The following is a 12,489-nucleotide window of genomic DNA, read 5'->3' on the forward strand; positions in this document are numbered from 1 at the left end:
TCTATTTTAAAAATCAAAATTATTATTCTTAAATAATGTATATTCAATTCTCTCAATAAGTTTGTAAAGCATGTCATATCAATTAATTTTAAAATTTTTCATCAAATCACAAAAAAAAAAATATTAAAGATCCAACAAGTAAATAAACAAAAAACTGAAGAATAAAAAATTTAAGCACCTCAAAAATAATATATAAATCATAAAGTAGTGGTATTATTATTATTATGGTTCTAAAAGTATTTACATGCTTTAGAATATTTTATTAAATTACTTAACTGAGTATTTAGAAACTACAAATTAAGATAAAGAATAGTAAAAATATGAGCAAATTCTAAAAGAAGAAATTGTAGATGCTTAAGTAAATCATTCACATGTAAGGCTCTAAAGATGGTAAGAAGAAATTTCTATGAGTTTATTACAGATGTAAAAATATGTTAGAATAGACAAATAAATTTGAGATGAAAAAATAACCAAGAAATTTTAATGATATGTATATATATATATATATATATATCTTAGAAAGATATTAAGAAGGTATAAAAACATTCACGTCTTCAAAACTACATTTTTAAAAATATACAAATGTCGTTTTAAATATCATTTTTTAATTTTAAATTCAATAGCCTTTGTTGAAAATCGTCTATTTTAGAGTTTCTAAGAGATGTCAAGGCGGCTTTTTTAACCCCCTTTTCAGTAAGGGGAATTAAGTTGTATCATAGACAATCTTAAAGACGAACAACTTCAATGCATAACATGAAAAAAAGTTATGATTATACATATATTTAATCGAATCTTAGTAAGACAACTCTATGAAGTGTGTATCACTCCATGTACATTGTGTTCATGTACATTTGCATGGACAATCTAAAGCAGTTTTTGTTGGTATGCCACTGCAACCAGCACTCTGAAACTGACCAGCCACTAACACAGGTTCTAGCTACCCCCATTCTAATTGATAAACCACAACCCTTCGTCAATTCTTCTTCACTCTCTCCTAGGTTTCGCATCTGCTGGTCCAGTGACACCGTGATGTCTCTAGAATTGTTCAGATCGTACTCGTCCATGTCTTCCTGCAGCATCGCATCAATGATAGGAGAAATATCTTGACGCTCAGAAAGCCCATCAGAGCTAGTGAATTAGTGTGCTCTAGTTCCAAGACTTCCAAAGCTACATTCCTTTTTCTCTTGTCCCTGAATCCGCGAAATCTTGGGGATTGTTCCCTTCACCACCTGCAGTCTCTTAGTACATCTTGTCTCCATCCAAGCAACAGTTGTTCGGACTCTTCTTCTTGTAATCTTTGATATCCAGACAGTCCTTTGGTTCAATTCTTCGAGCCGATAGGAACCACCATAGCCACTCTGCTTGCATTAATCTTCGCTCAGCTCCTGGCTCCCGTCACTAGATTGCATGGCCTTAGCAGTGACCTTTCATACTTCCTGGTTATTTTACCCGGTGAATGAAGGGGTTTCTTCATCAAGAGAGGCAGAAACGAGCTCCTGGATTGATGTTTTTGTCATTGTCTCACCAGTGTCTGCAGATTTTGTCTGGGGCTTGTTCTTCTCCATACTCATCATCATTTGCTTCTAGTGCGACATGCACCTTCCCTCTCAATGTCCAGCCTATAAGCTCCTCAGATGTTTCAATCCCTACATTATCACCATTCTCGGATGCTATAGACACTTACCTTCAACTCCCATTTGAACCAGAACTGTGCTCGGATTGTGGCTAAACCACTCTATCACATTGACATCAAATTTTACTCTCATGCAACTCTCGTAAGTTACCATCTACCATTCCATCTTGGACCTGAAGATGCTCATAGTGTTGGAAGATATAATCTCTGATCAGGTCAGCTTCTCTTGCCACAGCGCCACCCATCAGGGCCAATGGTATGAGTGCTGATTTCAGTGAGGCTGCTGAAAGGCCCAAGGGATGTGGAGTTCCACAAAACATCCACCATTGTCATTCATATTATGACAACAAACGTTAGTCTGTGCCTCCCCACAATACCCTTACTGGATGGCAAAGGACTGCGAAAATCATCCTGTCCCTCCCTGAAGTTATCATTTCAGCGCCCAGATTATCTCAAGTACCTTTCACATTCAATTAAGTGCACATCAGTGATGCTGCAGCCGGTGATTGTTGAACTGAATCTCCCCCACACTTATTCAGTATGAGACATGTTAAGAGTTCCAGCCACACATTCTCATATCTTCTCCAGGAAAACCTGACTGGATTCATGCATTCGCACCTGCAGTTGTGAAAAATCTGAAAACTTCGAGACTGACTGTGTACCCTTGACACCGTAACCACTGATAAATTCACAGAAACTTGTTCTCTTGAGGATCTCAAACGCAATATTGACCCATTGACGTTCAATGTATTTCAGAGCAACTCCTCTGAGGACCTTGAAGCATTATTTTTCTCTGATCAGCTGCTGTAGGACAAGCTCCTCCTGATGATCGAACCCAACAACAAATACAATTGAAGCTTGCAGGTACAACTGCGCTAGACGCACTCAGAGTGTAACATGAAAAGTAATACGAGACATAATAGATATTTTGACAAAACCTCATACACACACTCATTGTATTGCTCATTGGAACAGTACTATATATCATCTTACAGTAGTAATTAGATGTACCTAATCTGTGATTAGGTTTGGGTTTTCTAAACGCTACAAAAACACTAGTTACAGTATGTTCATCCACCACTCCCCTTTATTGCGATGCTGTATATGGTTTTTCTTATGTCTGTGATGTCAAGAATCTTCTGAGGTCTTTATCAGCCTGCTTCGAAATGAAAAAAAGAATTTTATTGTTGTAACTCCCCTAAAGCCTTCAATGGCGGTAGATTCCTCTTGGGTTCTTGTTGTTTTTCCTTTTGTTTTTGTGTTTTGTATCACCGCTACCATTTCGTTGTTCTAGATGTTGCCAGAGTTTTGTGTTGTCTTATAATATGTTTGCTCCTCCTTGGTCGCGGAGCTCTTACGTTGATGTTTCTTCAAAAGCTGATGTCAAGGCACGTTCAGAGTTTGTTGAGCGCCCCATCTATTTTTATGATTGGGATATTCTTATTGCTCATTGTTTTGAGACGTATGATTCAGCTTCAGAGCATTCTTGTGACTAGTGGGTAGACAAGTATGAGGCTGCTTTGGAGTCAAGTGATGTTCCGGATGTCTCTGTAACCCTGGGTTGCGAGCTCGACTCCTCTATTGTGTCTCCTTCAATATTTGTTTACTCTATTTCTACTGCCACTATTTCAGCTACTCCACAAGATGCCTCTTCTTTGTTGGCAATTGGGGCTGTCTTAGTTGAGGATTGTGCCTCCTCTGGATTGTTAGCAATTGAATTTAAAAAGGAATTGAGCACCAAAGTTTTTGAGAAGAAATTATCTAATGAACAAATGGTAGAATTGAAAACATAAATTAGTATTTTCAGTGAATTATCTATCAAGGTGGTTGCTACTATTGTTTGGCCTAAGTTGATGTTGGGCATAGAAGGTGTGGACGATTTCTATTTGCTATTGTTATTTCTACAAGTTGTTTGTAGAGTTTGGAGAGTTTGTAGAGTAAGAAGAAAATAATTCTAAGTATGGAATTCTAATAATTATTATTTGAGTATTTTGTGAAAAGGCATGCCTATTTCAATGTAAGCATGTAAGTTGAGATAATGTGAATTTTTTGAAATGAACCTCTATCAAAAGACTTAGGAAACAAGTTCATAAGCTATTCTAATAATAATACATAATTAAATTACATGTTTCTTTTCACAATCTTCTCTCTTGTATAGAAGAAATGTGCTACTATATATTTTATGTATGGTTTAATTTTAGGATTCATGTGATGGATATCTATATTTATTCTAATAATCACCTAGATAATATGAGTAGATAAAAGTAGATAAAATCTTCTAGGTAAGCTTTTCAAAAGCTTTCTAGATGTCGATTTGCCTTAATAAGTATCTAAAAGTGATTGATAAGTTAAAAACTTGGCCAATATGATGGCCATGTATTACACACGTTAGTAACTTGTATAAGGTGGACATGTCATACATATATAAGAAACATGATGTAATTTATATTTTAATTTATATTACAAGCAACAAGATATGTATCTTATAAAAAAGCAAAGATAAAAACCAAAAATAGCTTTATTTAAAACCTTGATATAAATTATATTTTTTTATTTAATATAATATCTTTATATAATCTATAATAGCAATAGATCTTGTCAAAGAAAAGTTTAGCTATTTTTTTTATATGTGATAGATTTTTTACATGATAAAAAATGTTTCATCTTAACAAAATAATCTAATATTACAAATATAGAATGATATGAATTTAAAATTAGAAGATTTGTAATAAAATCTATAGAAAACAAAGACCATAGTTGTTTTGGAATAAATAATGATAAAAAAAAGTCTATAAGTTCAATGATAAGGAGTGTCAAGGATATGAATCTCGAAGAAAGAAATCCTCAATATACTCTTGTGACACTAAAAAGAACTAGAAAGTCACTCAAAAATAATATATTATTGAACTAGAATGGCTATTGCCAAAGACAAGAAGATCAAAAAGTCTTGAAATAAGATTAAGGACTAGAATGGCATTAGTAAAAGTGAAGAAGACTTCATTCTTGCCTCCATATATACTCTTAACTAGGAACTATGTGGCGATGTCCTAAACAACCTCCAAAACGTCTTGACTTTGCAAGACACATATTATAACTTACAAGACAAGTTTTCTACATGTGCGCTTAATAGTTAGCTTGTTTCACAAGCTATCAATATGTGATTAATTTTTTAACCAAGTTTCTAATCTACTAATCAACTACAAACACATGTAAAGTCAAAGTAGTATCTATGAAGCTTCTAGGAAGCTTTTTTAGAAGATATTATGAAATTAACATACTTTTATCTACTTTTATTTATTTCTAATTAATCATATAATTATTTACTATAGTACCTATGTATATTAGTGACATTACTCTTTCCTTTAAAGATGAGTTCTACAAGGAGTAGTCTTCATATATTGAAGAAATCTAAGATACAAAGAATTATATTTGCAACATATTTTAATGTGTGTTCTCTTTGAGGATGATTGATAGATCTTCTCAGCCTTCGATAGTGTTCCATAATAAGGCAAAAAAACCACCTTGTTATTTAATCTTTATTGAGGCCTTTGTAACTTCCTTCAAATAAAACATTTGAAATACCATCGAGAATTGCTTCTACCTCTAATAAAATCACCAAATATGAAGAGTCTCTTCAAAGGTCGTGATACCAAACACACTGTATCTTGCTATCTATTTGAGGAAGGACATATCATTCTTTAGGATCTTCATATTGATTTTTTTATTTTGAAGGTTGTAATAATTGTAATGTCTCATCTAATAAATCTACAAATGAAATCTCTTGAGTTGAATTTGCTTATTATTGGTTCTCCATCTCTTTAGCATTACAAATATACAAAAGCTACAAAGACAAATAAAAGATAGAGTATTATCTTCTTTTAATCTTGTTTCTTTTATAACAAAGATTTGTTATTCTTTATCTTGGTTTTGATGAATGTCATTGATAAAAAGCTTCAACTCTCTTTATTACATTTGCAAGAATTTTTGTTGGCTCCCATGTGCATTCATTAATATTATATTCATATTAATGAAGAAGATATTCTAACCTATTTTGGCACCATCTTGAATTTAAGTCTTCTTCCACCTCGAATTCTTGATTATTATTCACTTCTATAAGAAGAAGTGGCATTTATCTTCTTTCCAAGATATTCACTATCTTATATGGATGAAGAAAAGATACGTGAAATACAAGGTAGATCTTCATAAACTGTGATAGATATAATTGATAAGTAACAAAATTAACTTATTCATTAATACGAAAAGGTCACAGCCTATAATAGTCCAACTTTTCACAAGGACGAGTAGTCTTGATATTGTGACAAATTAATCATACCTTGTTACTTAAGTTGAATTGTAGTTATTTCTTGTAATAGGCATCTACATTAATTTTTTGTTATTCTTGAGCTCACTTTAATTGCACCTTTATTATTGCATGTAGCTATGACAAACAATTTGCAAAATCTTCCACCACAAAATTATCAACTTTTGAAAAGTCAAAAGTATCAAGTTATAGATGATAATCATAATTGGCAAAGAAGGGTCTATTTTAAGTGGAAGAATGTATCAAATTATTATATGCAAACTTTATCAATAATAAAAGAGTTGTCCAATCATCTTGATGATAGTTGATGGTACACTTCAAGTACTGCTCCAAAACTTAATTTATCTGTTCAGTTTGTCTATTAGTTTATAGATAAAAAATCAAAGAGAGATTTATATCCACTTTTAAAATATTAAAAAAATTTCTCTAAAATCTTAATATAAATTGAGTCTCTTATCTAGTATAATATCTTTAGGCAATCCATGATAGCAATAGATATTTTTTAAAAAAATCTTAGTCATTTCTTCATATGTGATAGATTTTGTACATGATACAAAATATATTATCTTGATAAAATGATCTACGATCACAAATATAGAATCATACAAACCTGAGATTAAAAGATTTGTCATAAAATCCATAGAAATGAAAGACCATGATTGTTCTGAAATAGGTAAAAGATGGAGAGGTCCATATAATTGATAGCAAGGAATTTTAGATCTTGAACAAATATTTTATGATTATACAAAGTCTTTGACTGCTTTCTACATTTGAGACCACCAAAAATCTTTTGATATTAGTTCCAAAATCTTGTTGTATCTAAAATATCTAGCTATTGGAAAGTCATGATGAGTTTGAAGAATATATAATTGTGCTCCACCTTTTGGAATGTATAATCATCCCTTGAAATAAAATAGGTTATTCTTGAACTCAAATTTGGAAGCATTACAAGACTTAGGAGAATTATTCTTGATATCATGGATAAGAGGATCAGAGGATATGCTTGATTGAATTTTCTTGACAAACATTGAATCAACAGTTAAGGTTGATTTTGTTATTCACAAGTGAAAATGTTCCAGCTTCAAGAGGATCATTCTTTATTGATCAAAAGATACATCTCCTTCTTTTGGTGCAAGATAAGAACGTCTAGAAAGGATGTCCAGCAAACCTTGTTGTTTTTCGGATCCGTAAGTGATCTTGAAATCAAATCTTAATAAGGACATTCTCCAATGAGCTTGGCAATGATTTTAAATACATGTTGACATGAAATACTCAAGGTTCTTGTGATCTGTATATATATGCTGATTAGACTTGAGGCACCTTTTAAATAATGATTCTATTCTTGAAATGAATCCATAATTGTAAAGAGCTCTTTGTCATGGATCTCATAATTAATCTCGTTTATTGAAAAAAAATTAGAATGAAAAGCTATTCAATGGAGTTTGTCATTTCCTCCTATTTGTCATAATATTCTATTCAAGGCAAAGTTTGATGTATTTGTTTCCATAAAAAATGCCCTAAAAAAGTCAACACAATATAAAATTGATGTAAACGTAAACTCTTTTTTTAAAGCATCAAAAAATGCTTTGATTTCTTTATTCCACTCAAGTTTGTCTTTACAAGTCAAATGTATAAGTGGAGTTGCAACTTAAGAAAAATTCTTGATAAAGATTCAATAGTAATTCACAAAGTTCAAAAAGCATTGTATGTTCCTTACTGTTCTTAGAATCTTTCAATCTATGATAGTCTAGACCTTCTTTGGATCCATCATTAGTCCTTCATTGGAAATGATGTATCCTAAGAAGTCAACTTGAGTAGTGTGGAATACATACTTTTCTAACTTCACATATAATCACATATCTTTAAGTTTTTATAATACACAATGAACATGAATTTCATATTCTTCTGTATTCTTAGAGTAGATTAAGATATTGTCCAAATAATAGATAATAAAATCATCAAGAAATTCATGAAAGACATCATTCATTAAATGTTGAAAAGCAATTGGTACATTCGTGAGTCCAAAAAGCATGACATTATATTCAAAATGCCCATACTTAGTTCAAATCATAATTTTCCATTCATCTCTTTGTTTAATGCATATCAAATTATATGCTCCTTGTAGATCTATTTTTGTATAGATCTTTGCTTGATTGAATTGATCAAAAAGTCTTAAAATCAAAGGTAAAAGATACCTATTCTTGATGGTGATTTTATTGAGTCTTGGATAGTCTACTGAGATCCGCAAAGATTCATCTTTTTTCTTTATAAATAAGATAGGAGCCCCAATTGGAGATTTAGAATGATATATGAAATTATTAGCCAAATTTTTATCAATGTACTCTTTGAGTGCAACCAATTCGTTTTGTGATAGGATATTGTCATGGACATACATTGGAAGATTCTTCAAATATTCTTCTAGAATATTCTCTAAAGATTCTCTAAAGATTCCTTTAGAAGGTTCTAGAAGATTCTTAGAATATTCCCTAAAGATTCTCTTAGAAGGTTCTAAAATATTCTTAGAAGGTTCTAGAATATTCTGATAGATTCTAGGAAGTTGCTCGAGAAGTTTCCTAATTAGTAGAAGTTGTTGGAGAAGCGTCTTAGTTAGCGGAAGTAGCTCGAGAAGCTTCCTATTCAGTAGTATATATAAGAGTCGAGGCTGAAGGGTTCTTCAGTCTCGACAACACATCTCTTGGAGTTCTAGCTCACCTTTTTGGTGTTGTTCTTGTATTCATCTGTTTAACCTAGTTCTACCACTTCTTCTTGAACTTCTTGTTAGATTTCAAGTCTGTATTTTGTGTCCGTGACAGTTTGTCGAGACTGCATTTTCACTGGTATCAGAGCTAGTTCCTTCTTGTTAGAGAGTGGATTACCCTTCTTCTTGAAGGTGTGCTAGTGTTTTAGAGGTTGCGGATTACCCTCCTCTAAACTGATATCTCTTCTTTCTCAATATTGGAGCCTTATTCTTCTTGGAGAGAGTGGATTATCCCTCATCTTGGAGTCTTAAGGCATTTTAGAGGTTGCGGAGTACTCTCTTCTGAATCAATATTGTCCTCTTGTCAAAACTCTTTTTTCTTCTTTCTGAAGGTTAGCCGAAGGTTAAGACGTTAAAATGGCTGAAAGTTTGGAATCCAAACTAGACGCCATCATAAATGCTCTTGCCTCGTTGTCACATAGGACAACAGAGATCGAAGGAGTCATGGTAGGACTCCATAACAATGGAGCATCTGGGATAGCGCCATCTAAAGCATATCAGCCTCAAACTTCTGCGCCAGAAGAAGCAGTTCTACCTCCATTTCAACAAGATCGAGTAGTCCTACAATGAAAAGAGCCTCGAGTTAGTCTTCCGGATAAGTTTGGTGGAACTCGTTCCAAGTTTCGAGGTTTTGTCAACCAAATCAGGTTGATAACAATTTTACAGCCCGAACGTTATCCGACGGAGGAAGCGCGTGTTGGGCTTGTTGGAACCTTGCTTACAGCACAAGCTCTGTCTTGGTTTACTCCCTTGTTGGAGAAGCGATTGCCAATCCTGAGCAACTTTGAAACGTTCTTGGAGGCGTTTGCAGAAGCATTTGGCGAGCATGATAAAGTTTGATGGGCTACAACAAAGATCCGATCGCTACGACAAGGAACACGCTCTGCATCAGTCTATGCCTCGGATTTCAGACAATTGGCAAGTGACATTAATTGGGGTGAAGAGGCGTTGGTGAGTCAGTTTTATTGGGGCTTGAAGGATGATGTGAAAGACTTGCTGTTATCTCTTCCTGATCCTCAAACGCTCAACGAAGCTATTAGCCAAGCTGTAAAGTGTGACAACCGCCTATTCCAGCGTCGCCAAGACCAACGTCCAAGACACCAAATGACTCGTTACGATGTGACTATGTCTGCAAATAGCTTAAACTCACATTCGGAGGCAACAGACATGCAAATCGACACGGCGCGTGTCCGATCTCTTACTCCAACAGAGAAGAAACGGCGTATGGAGGAAGGGTTATGTTTGTACTGTGGAGAAGAAGGTCACAAGGTTGGAAATTGCCCAAAGAAGCAAAATTGGCACCCTGTCAAGACTAGAAGTGCGATGATTCCGGAAAACGACGACGCCCAGCCACAGTAGGAACCGTGCGGCTGGACAATCTAATATCACGACAACAATCAGGTTCCTCCTTCTCTGTCCAACCTGCCCGTTGTTTTACAATTCCTTTGTTTTTAGGCCCTCAAAAACAAAAAACTTTAGCTTTATTGGATTCGGGGGCATCTACTTGTTTTTTAGATGAAGAGTTTGCTAAACGCCACAAGATCTGTTTAGTACAGAAGTCCAAACCTGTTCATGTAGAGGTGATAGATGGACGACCCTTATTGTCAGGCAACGTTACCCACGAATCAGAACCTATAGAAGTGGTGTTTAAGGACCATAGTAGTCACGTTATTTTTAATATTATTAGAACCCCATCAAGCCCTGTTATCCTTGGTCTTTCTTGGTTAGAAGATCATAATCCGTCCATTGATTGGAGGCTACGAAGGATAACATTTCCTGAAAAAAATAATAATAAACCTATTGGTAGAACCTACATGAAGAAATCCATGTTTATTGGAGCGAGAGCGTTCCTAAGATCGTCCAAGGAAGGTGCACCATTTGTCATTTATGCAGCTCCAACTAGCGGCGAGAATATCTCAACATCGAATATACCAGAGCAATATAGGGATTTTGAAGACGTGTTTCAGAAGAAGAACGCCGATATACTGCCGGAACATCGACCATATGATTGCGCCATAGACTTAGAGGAAGGAACGCAACCACCTTTTGGTCCAATATACAACCTATCGCAGACGGAGTTGGCAGAATTGCGGAAGTACATCGATGAGAATCTAGCCAAGAATTTTATTCGACATTCAAAGTCGCCAGCTGGAGCACCAATCCTATTCGTGAAGAAAAAGGATGGCTCACTGCGGATGCGCGTGGACTACCGAGGACTCAACAAGGTGACCAAGAAAAATCGCTATCCCTTACCTTTGATCTTCGGCCTCTTAGATCAACTTGGACGTGCAAGGATTTTTACAAAGATTGATTTAAGAAGAGCCTACAACCTTGTACGAATCAAAGAAAGAGATGAATGGAAGACAGCCTTTCGTACAAGGTATGGCCATTTTGAGTACAATGTCATGCCTTTTGGTCTTACCAATGCTCCAGCGGTCTTTCAGCATATGATGAACGACATCTTTCGGGAGTACCTCGATGACTTTGTTGTCATCTATCTGGATGATATTTTGATATTTTCCAAGAATGAAGAAGAACATGAGAAGCACGTTTGTTTGGTTCTTGAAAAACTACGCGAACGAGGACTCTACGCCAAGTTGGAGAAGTGTCAATTTCACCAGAATGAGATGGAATTTTTGGGCTTCATTGCGACTTTAGAGGGCTTGAAGATGGATCCAAAAAAGGTAGAAGCAATTATATCTTGGGAAGTTCCGAAGATGGTTAGAGATGTTCAGTGTTTTCTTGGATTTGCTAACTTCTATCGGATCTTCATCAAAAATTATTCTCAAGTTGCTGCACCACTCACGCGTCTAACAAGCAAAGACAAGCTCGAATGGGGATTACAAGCAGCAAAAGCATTTCAAGATCTCAAGACGGCATTCACTACGGCTCCAATCTTGGTACACCTTGACTTTGCAAAGGCTTTCTATTTAGAGACCGATGCTTCAGATTTTGCTTTGGGAGCTGTGCTTTCACAGATGGGCATAGACAAGAAGCTTCACCCAGTTGCGTTCTATTCACGAAAGTTCTCTGCTGCTGAGATCAACTACGAGATCCACGACAAAGAGCTGCTTGCTATAGTGGATGCCTTCCAAGAGTGGCGTCACTTCCTCGAAGGAGCTGCACATCCAGTGACTGTTTATACGGACCACAAGAATTTGGAGTACTTCATGACAGCTCGAATTTTGAATCGTCGTCAAGCTCGATGGAATATGTCTCTATCACGATTTGACTTTATTATCACCTACCGCCCTGGAAAACAGCAAGGATTATCTGATGCATTATCGAGGAGATTGTATCTTGCGCCAAAGGCTGGAGAAGCAGTGTTTGATCAACAATGTACAACATTGTTGAAACCAGAAAAATTCAGGATTTTTGCTACTGTTGCAACTATCGATGACGGCTTCCTCAACGAGGTACGTACTACGACCATTGAGGATTCTATAGCTCTTGACATCAAACAACGTGTCGATAATGACAAGTTTAAGGTGGAGGGAGATCTTCTGTATTTTGAGGAGCGGTTGTATATCCCGAAAGGACCAACTCGACTCCGAGTACTTCAATCTCACCACGACTTTCCAACTGCGGGACATTTTGGATTCAACAAGACTTTGGAGCTCATTTCACGAGATTTTTGGTGGCCCCAAATGTGGAAGGATGTGAAGGAATTTGTCCTTTCTTGTGATGTTTGTTCAAGATCCAAGATCCCTCGACATCGTCCGTATGGACTTCTCCAGCCATTGCCTATTCCGCATCGACCATGGTCTTCAGTTTCTA

The sequence above is a fragment of the Physcomitrium patens genome, chromosome 9 (genome assembly GCF_059467195.1).
Source record: "Physcomitrium patens ecotype Gransden chromosome 9, ASM5946719v1, whole genome shotgun sequence".
NCBI classification, from domain to species: domain Eukaryota; kingdom Viridiplantae; phylum Streptophyta; class Bryopsida; order Funariales; family Funariaceae; genus Physcomitrium; species Physcomitrium patens.